We start from the raw sequence: 9138 nt of genomic DNA, 5'->3' as shown, positions 1-9138 counted from the left end.
ATCCCTTTCATAGTTCCATCTGTGGGGAATAATGATGCAGCCAAAATAAAAATTCATGTGTTGCTAGACAAGCAAAGGGTTGAGAGAGAGGTTGCTTGTTTTGTGCTCTCCTGAGCACAGACTCCATTTTGATCTTCACCATGTATTCTGTAATCTAAAAGTAGATTCTGCCTGGGTTGTTTCCCCTGCTGCTTACTCCTGAATCAAGTCTGAAGCTTTATGTAAGTAAAAACTACTTTTATTCTTACGCTACAGACTTCTGTGTCCCTCCTTTGTTTAGAGGGATAAAAAGGAGAAGGTCCAGTCTGCTAAAGCATCCTGGCTAATTACTAATAAGGTTAAGTAGAAGAAGAAGAAGAAGAAGAAGAAGAAGAAGAAGAAGAGGAGGAGGAGGAGTTTGGATTTGATATCCCGCCTTTCACTCCCTTTAAGGAGTCTCAAAGCAGCTAACATTCTCCTTTCCCTTCCTCCCCCACAACAAACACTCTGTGAGGTGAGTGGGGCTGAGAGACTTCAGAGAACTGTGACTGGCCCAAGGTCACCCAGCAGCTGCATGTGGAGGAGCGGGGAATCGAACCCGGTTCCCCAGATTACGAGACTACCGCTCTTAACCACTACACCACACTGGCTCCTAAGTAACCTTGCCTAAGAAGTTTCCACATTTTATACCATGAAGGGATTGTAATTTTAAACTCTGCTAACTAGACATTATTCTCACACAAGTGAATGAGAGGAGGGGTGAATAATAAACAATATTGTATCCTGCTCTCCAAAACCATCCAACATCTCCACCTTCAGAAGTAGAGAGCCTTCTCTGGGGTGGCCCCTAAGCTTTGGAGCTTCCTCCCCACAGAGGTGCACCTGGCACCTTCACTGTAAAACTTTTGCAGGGAGCTGAAAATGCACCTCTTTATCCTGGCTTTTGACACTTGGAATCATAGAATTGTAGCGTCGGGAGCCGAAGTGTCAGCTAGTCCAACCGCCTGCAATGCAGGAATCTCAACCGAAGCATCCATGACATCTAACTGCGGCTTAAAAACCTCCAAGGAAGGAGAGCCTTTTCCACCTCCCTCCAAGAGGGAGTCTTTTCCACCCGAGAAGGGCTCTTATTGTCAGAAAGGCCTCCCTGAAGTTTAGTCAGAATCTCCTTTCTCGTAACCTGAAGCTGCTGATTCAAGTTTCAGGGCCCACCTTATTTTTATGGTTGTAGGTTGAGTTAAACTGTTTTTAATGTTGCATTTTAATGTTGTGACCTGCCGTGGGATCTTAGGGTGGTGGGCAGGCTATAGATAGATAGATACATATAGATAGATAGATAGAATCATAGAGTTGGAAGAGACCACAAGGGCCATCGAGTCCAACCGCCTGCCAAGCAGGAAACACCATCAGAGCACTCCTGACATATGGTTGTCAAGCCTCTGCTTAAAGACCTCCAAAGAAGGAGACTCCACCACACTCCTTGGCAGCAAATTCCACTGTCGAACAGCTCTTACTGTCAGGAAGTTCTTCCTAATGTTTAGGTGGAATCTTCTTTCTTGTAGTTTGGATCCATTGCTCCGTGTCCGCTTCTCTGGAGCAGCAGAAAACAACCTTTCTCCCTCCTCTATGTGACATCCTTTTATATATTTGAACATGGCTATCATATCACCCCGTAACCTCCTCTTCTCCAGGCTAAACATGCCCAGCTCCCTTAGCCATTCCTCATAAGGCATCATTTCCAGGCCTTTGACCATTTTGGTTGCCCTCCTCTGGACACATTGATGATAGATGATAGATAGATGATAGATAGATAGATAGATAGATAGATAGATAGATAGATAGATGATAGATAGATAGATAGATAGATAGATAGATAGATAGATAGATAGGCAGGTCAACAGGTCTCCATCTCTCCCTTCGTCCAAACTCGATCCCAGCAGTTTCATAAACTGTCCCTCCTCCTTTCTTCAAGACTATTTCAAGAGGACTCATTTGAGTCAAGAGCCTCTTTCCTCAAAGGAAATCAGGTGGTTGCATTTGGCTCACCTGGTCATTTTCTTCCATAGGCTGCCTCCTCTCCCCATCTCTTCCACTTTACACATTTCCGCCCCGCCCCCAAAACCACCACATCACTCCTAGCATGAGTTCATAATGATAATTGTTTTCATTTTCATTTCAACTCATTGAGGGGAAGGGGTTTAATTGGGGGGGAAATGAGGTGAGTCACTCCTCCCAGGGGTGTTTCAAATTTGCAGGACACTCTGTATGCAGGTAAACACTCAACAGTTCAGAATCTGTCCCCTCCTCTTCCTTTCACCACCTCCAGTGCCAACAAAGCGCTTTGATTAAGAAAGATGACAGGCAATCAAGATAAGGTTAGTAAGTCAGCCTAACACTGAGCAGTGGTGACATTGCTAACAAAGATTGGTGGGGAGGGAGAGGAAGAGAAGGGGACCAAGACTGATTCCCCGGGTGAATTGCTCCTCATTTAGCAACTGCGCCATGCTGACCTCTCTACCTGGGCTGGTTCGTCGCAGGAAAGATCTTTCTGCATTCCACTTTCCTTCTCTGCTAGAAGCTACCTCTGATTTCACTTCTGCTACAGAGGTATGGCTGGTGGCACCATTTAGGGGAGGACTTTGGGGGCAGGGGCTGAGGGCCCCATTCAGCTGAATGAGTAGGAGGTCTCCGGTTGCAGCCAGACTGCCTTGTCGCATTTTGAAGCCAGCGGCATAATGCACATTATTATCTAAAGATAATATAAGTAGAACCCAGTGGCCCATCTTGTTCAGCATCCATTGCCCTAAACCTGCCACTGCCATAATAATAATAATAATAATAATAATAATTAATAATAATAATTTGTTATTTGTACCCCGCCCATCTGGCTGGGTTTCTCCAGCCACTATGGGCGGCTTCCAACAAAGACCAAAAATACACTAAGATGTCACACATAAAAAACTTCCCTGAATGTCTTCTAAATGTCAGGCAGTTGTTTATCTCTTTGACATTTGATGGGAGGGCGTTCCACAGGGCAGGCACCACTAGCAAGAAGGCCCTCTGCCTGGTTCCCTGTAGCTTTGCTTCTTGCAATGAGGGAACTGCCAGAAGTCCCTCGGCGCTGGACCTCAGTGTCCGGGCAGAACAAAAGGAATCCTCCCTCCTTTTCATCTACAGTGCAGCTTGGCTCACTGGCTTGAGTAATCTGGGGTGGCCTCTTTGGCACATGCCTCAATGTGACACAGACTGCACGGGCTCGCCTGAACGTGGCGTGCCGATGTGCGAGTGGACATTATTTGTGGGGTGCAGCTGGATATGATCAAGATCTTTTGTGCAACAGATGCACACGACACGACACCACATTTTGGTTCTTATTAGAAAAACAAACCGGCCTTTGATGCAATCTCATTTTATTTATTAAAATTCCTCGCTGCGTGTGTGTCTGAATCATCCTCGAAAGCAAACACCAACAGGCAGCTTGTTGACTTCGCATCTTCTTTATTCAAAAGCTGGAGGGAGCCAGTTTCCTCTCCAAGCCTTCAGTCGACAGCTTGTGCCAGTTTGTTTTTGAGTTCGGAATCCAGGATTTCCTTTTCAATAAACAGCAGGAGACAAGATTGCAAAGCGCTCACAAAAGAGGTTGTTACCAAAGGGAGGGTGAACAAAGGAATTTGGTATCAGTTAATGCAACTTGCATTCTTCTGGGAAAGGTGCATTTCGGCTGATGTTGGAATTCCCACCCCACAACAGTCCCAAAGTTCTGTGCATTCTTTTGTTTATCTGCCTGCAAGTATTAGGCAGATTTCATGCCACACACTTCTCATGAGATACATAAAAATGTCGACTTCGAGGATGAGCAGAGCATGAGACTTTTAATATTAGGGTTGTGTGTTCATACCCCATGTGGGGCGAAGACCTCTAATATTTTGACTCTCTTTTGAAAGAGTGAGACACTCATTCACTGACTAATAATAATAATAATAATAATAATAATAATAATTTCATTATTTATACCCTGCCCATCTGGGTACCTCAAACACAGACATCAGCTTTGATTTGGCTTGTTGTATTCACAACAGACCTGTAAAGTAGGCCATTTTTAGCTTCATGTTACTGATAGGAAGCTGGGGCTGAGAATCACTTGCTTGGTGCTACACAATGACCCCATGGTAGCAGTGGGATAAAAGGTAAAGGACCCCTGACAGTTAAGTCCAGTCACAGATGACTCTTGCTTTACTGGCCGAGGGAGCTGATGTTTGTCCACAGACAGTTTTTCTGGGTCATGTGGCCAGCATGACTAAGCCGCTTCTGGCAAACCAGAGCAGCGCACGGAAACACCATTTACCTTCCCGCTGGAAGGTAAATTTACCTATTTATCTCCTTGCACTTTTACCTATTTTGCACATTTTACCTATTTTGCACATTTACCTATTTATCTCCTTGCACTTTGATGTGCTTTCGAACTGCTAGGTTGGCAGGAGCTGGGACTGAGAAATGGGAGCTCACCCCGTTGTGGGGATTCGAACTGTCGACCTTCTGACTGGCAAGCCCTAGGCTCAGTAGTTTAGACCACAGCGCCACCCGCATCCCAGCAGTGGGATAAATCCCTTATTATTCCAGCCACACACCACACTCCCACCCCTGCCTGACAATATGGATGCAATGAAACTAATTATCTTATGCTGTTGTTGAAAAGATAACTGGCAATATTCAGGTGGAATCCTTTGAGCACTCAGAAAATGAGATGGAAATTATTATGATTTTTTTTCCAGTTTACAGAGAAAGCCCCCCTGCCCCCAAACAGCAAAGACAGCAAGAAAATGAGTGAGAAGGGGTGTCCAGGGGACAATGCAGGCTTTACATTTGCATTTCAGAACACATCCCTACTGAAAAAGAAAGAGAAAAAAGGAAGTTTTTAGCAGTGGTTCTCGTGGGCGTGGCTGGACAGGGCGGCAAGAGTGGCGGGAACATTCAAGGGCAATCAAATAAACATTTAAACATTTCAGTGCATTTAAACATTTCAGTGCAGTGTAGTATAGTATAGTATAGTATAGTATGGTATCATTTATTTCTTTATTTCCAGAATATGGCTAGATCTCTTTTCAAAATGAGAGCGAGAGCATTGGCTATTGTTCTACGTATAGTTCTCCACAACGTATTGTTGTGAACAGGGATTTTCAACTCTGACAAATATGAAAGATCAGAAGAGAGAAAGGCTTCTTTCTGTTGATGGGGTGATAGAATTTGTTTGTCTTAAATTACACCTAATATCAATAAGATTACATGGCAAAAGCCAGATCACACCTTTCACTGAGTTTGTACACATAACTAAGGTATATATACAAAAGGCTCATTTATAATTATATGTTGGGAATCATTCATTTTTTTAATAGCTGCATTGATTTATCCTTTCTGGGTGTCCTATGATCATATTATAATGTGGCTGTGTTTTAATGTTATAAATCAAGCACTCCTAGGAGATCTTTATTTTTTTGTTTTCCAATGTATTTCTTATCAATGAAAAGTTCAGTGTGGCACAAGCAAATTTTTATTCTGAAAGTGTGGCCCAAAGAAAAAAGTTTGAGACCACAGGTGGGAAATACAATGACAAAGACAGGTACATGGGGGGGATATTGCAAAACTACGAATGCTGCACATATCTTACATTCATTTTATTTTTAAAAAAATTATTCCTGCTTTACAGATGAGTTAGCAAATATTGGTCCATCTGGCTTAGTAGTGTCTACACTGACTGGTAGCAGTTCTCCAGGGTTTTAGGTGTAGAGTCTTTCCACCTCTACCTGGGATTGCTGGGGATGAAACCTGTCCCTGAGCTATGTATATACTTTCCCCTGAAAGTCTCAGTTGTTTGAAAGGGCTTACAAGCAAAGCACAAAAACTAAGAGCAACAGCAAAATCCCAAAGAGCAGCACTAACAACCAATGTATTAAGCACCTTGCTTCAAATGGAATGACTTCAACAGATACAAGTGGAATAGAGCCTTACTTCTTGGGGCAGGGAGTTCCACACACTCTCTCTCACACACACACACACGGTGCCACCACAGGAAAAACCCTGTCTTGAGATGCCGACAAACCTGCCTCAGGCAATGGCACACAGCAGAGGGTGTGCAACAGCAGATCTGAATGGGAGGACACAATCACATAAGCAGCTTGGCCCCCAAAGAGTACCCCTTTCCCTCTTGAACAACTGTGGGAAAATATTTTCAATCTGAGGAAGCATCCAGGGATCACATGCCAGTGGGGTGGGACTGCAGTCCAGGGAGACACAGCTCAGAGGTTTCTATGTTGACTTCATAGAATCATAGAACTGTAGAGTTGGAAGTGGCACACAGGGTCATCTCGTCGTTATCCCTGCATTGCTGGAATCCAGGCAAGCAAGAGGCAGTTCCACAATTTAAGGACACACTACATCCAGGGGGATGGGACGTGGGTAGCGCTGTGGGTTAAACCCACAGAATCTAGGACTTGCCGATCAGAAAGTTGGCGGTTCAGATCCCCGCGATGGGGTGAGCTCCCGTTGCTCGGTCCCTGCTCCTGCCAGCCTAGCAGTTCGAAGCACCTCAAAGTGCAAGTAGATAAATAGGTACCGCTCCGGCGGGAAGGTAAACAGTGTTTCCGTGCGCTGCTCTGGTTTGCCAGAAGCGGCTTAGTCATGCTGGCCACATGACCCAGAACCTGGTTCCCTCAGCCAGTAAAGCAAGAAGAGCGCCGCAACCCCAGAGTCGGTCACGACTGGACCTAATGGTCAGGGTTCCCTTTACCTTTACCTTTTACATCGGGGGGGGGGGGCAGGAGATAGGGCGTGAAGCAGAAGGAAGCATGGAGCAGGAGCAGTGTGGGGTGGGACCTGGAGAGAAATCAAACCTGGGGTCCAATAAGGGAGACCTGGGGGCCGCATTTGACCCCTGGGCATGAAGTTACCCATGCTTACACTCGAACTCAGTTGCTCATGGGTTTGAGCCCTATGTTGAGCAAAAGATTCCGGCACTGCAGCTGATCGGACGAGATTACGGTCGGTTCCCTTCCAACTCTATAACCCTATGATTTTATGATTCTATTAATCCGCTGTATGCAGAGTCAGACCATTGGTCCTTTTAGCACAGTATTTTCTACAATAACTGTCAGAGGCTTTCCAGTGTTTCAGACCAGAAGACTTTTCCAGCCGTACCTGGAGATGACAGGCGTTGAACCTTATACTTCTCTGATGCAAAGAAGATGCTCCACCACTGAACTAAGGCAGGCTATCCCTTAGCTGCTGGTTTTATTAAAAAATTATTACTATCCTTAAGGCTGACGGGAGCTTGATTAATAATTGGGGACACCACACAGAGCAGCCCTTTGTGGGTTTAATAAAGAACCAGCCTGCCTTTCTCCCCTTACAAAAGAGCGGGCGGGACAGGCATTCCAATCACTGCACGGGAAGACGAACGCTGACGCTGGAATTCCAGCACCACGCTTCGTGGACAGCTCCGCGGCTCTTCACAGCGCGCCAGAGAGTGATTGCTCTTTTTTAATTGCTGAGATTCCAGACCGGGAAAAGTGCATGTGTGAGAGAGGGCAAGACTTGTTGCTCTGCCCTTCTTTGGCCTCTTCCACCCCGCCCCCCAAAAAACCCCCACTCACTCACTCATTCATAACCCAGGAACTCAAAAAGACCAGGGGTCTCAGAGCTGCCTTTCCCTGTCCTTTGGAGTCACGGGACGCCCTCGGAGGGGGAAGCGCTACAGGCGTGCCTCTCACTTTCCTCCGATCTCTCCGTCCTTTGCTCACCTGCCCAGGTGCGCCTGAGCCGTTTCTCCCGCCTGCAGCTCCTCCGGGTCGCCCACTCTGGTGGGTGGCTTCTTTCCCCGGAGTAGGGGGTTGGGGGTTGGGAGGAAATATTAGCAAGCGCTCCATTCCAGCTACCACGGTCAAGAGCTCCGGATTCCCTGTCGAGAAGGTTTGGCGTAGTCCTCTCTCCTCTCTCCTCCCACCTCCTCACCTCACCTCCACCCACTCCCCTTCCGAGAGAGAGAGAGAGAGATTTGACAGCAACCCTTCTCCATCCACCCACTCAACCCAACGCGCCTTCTCACTTCGCATTTCTTCCGACGCCACTGCGCGGATCTCGCCGCGGAGGAACCTTTCAGCACCATGAACAGCTCCCAAGCCGTCTTCTTCGCCGGGGGACCCCAGTGGTGGCGAGCTGGAAGCGCGGTCCTTCCCCTCCTGCTGGCCGGGCTGTGCCTGGCGAGCTTGGCCGGGAACCTGCTCCTCTTGACGGTCCTCATCCACGAGCTCCGAAGAGGGAAGATCTCGCCCGCCAACGCCTTGGTGCTCAACCTGTGCTCGGCGGACCTGATCCTGGTCGTCTGCTGCCTCCCCACGCGCATCGCCACCTACTCGCGGCGCTCCTGGGTCTTCGGCAGCTTCGTCTGCAAAGCGACGGACTGGCTCCTCCACGGCTGCCTGGTGGCCAAAAGCCTCACCTGGGCGGCGGTGGGGCAAGCCAGGTACAAGCATGTGGTCTCCTCCTCATCTTCTTCTTCTTCATCATCATCTTCTTCCAAGTGCCTGGGCTTGAGCTGGCGGCGCTTGGCGGGGCTCCTAGCCTCGGCTTGGCTGGCGGCGCTGCTCCTACCTCTCCCGCACCTGCTCTTCACCTACCTGGAGGCCGGCGGCGCCCCGGGCGGGCTCCTCTACTGCGTCTTCCGGAGCCCCCCTTATGCCGCCAACTTCATGGACGTCTTCAGTAAGGTCTACCCCCTGATCGCCTACCTGGCGCCCGCGGGCTTCACCTTCTCTTGCTACTGGAGGGCTCTGCGCGCCCAGAGAGGGGGCAGGCGGAACCGACTGGCGAAGCCCGGAAGCCCCCAGAGCAAGAAGGTGACCTGGGTGCTCCTGGGCCTCACCCTCCTCTTCCAGGCCACGTGGCTGCCGGCCTGGGTGGCCTGGCTGTGGGAGAGGCACAGCGGAGGGGGGCCCCAGCCGCCGCCGGCTTTGATCTTCGCCGCTGAAGTCCTCATCTTTCTTGATGGCGCCCTCAACCCAGGCGTCTTTTTGGCCACCTGCGGGGAATTCCGGGAAGGGCTGAGGAGCCTCCGGAGGGGGCTGAGCTGCAGGGGAGATGAAGCCCGGAGGCCCAGGAGCGAGGAGA

The sequence above is a fragment of the Podarcis tiliguerta genome (genome assembly GCF_965153285.1).
Source record: "Podarcis tiliguerta genome assembly, chromosome: 9".
In the NCBI taxonomy this organism is placed as follows: Eukaryota; Metazoa; Chordata; class Lepidosauria; order Squamata; family Lacertidae; genus Podarcis; species Podarcis tiliguerta.
This window is presented reverse-complemented; position numbering follows the sequence as displayed.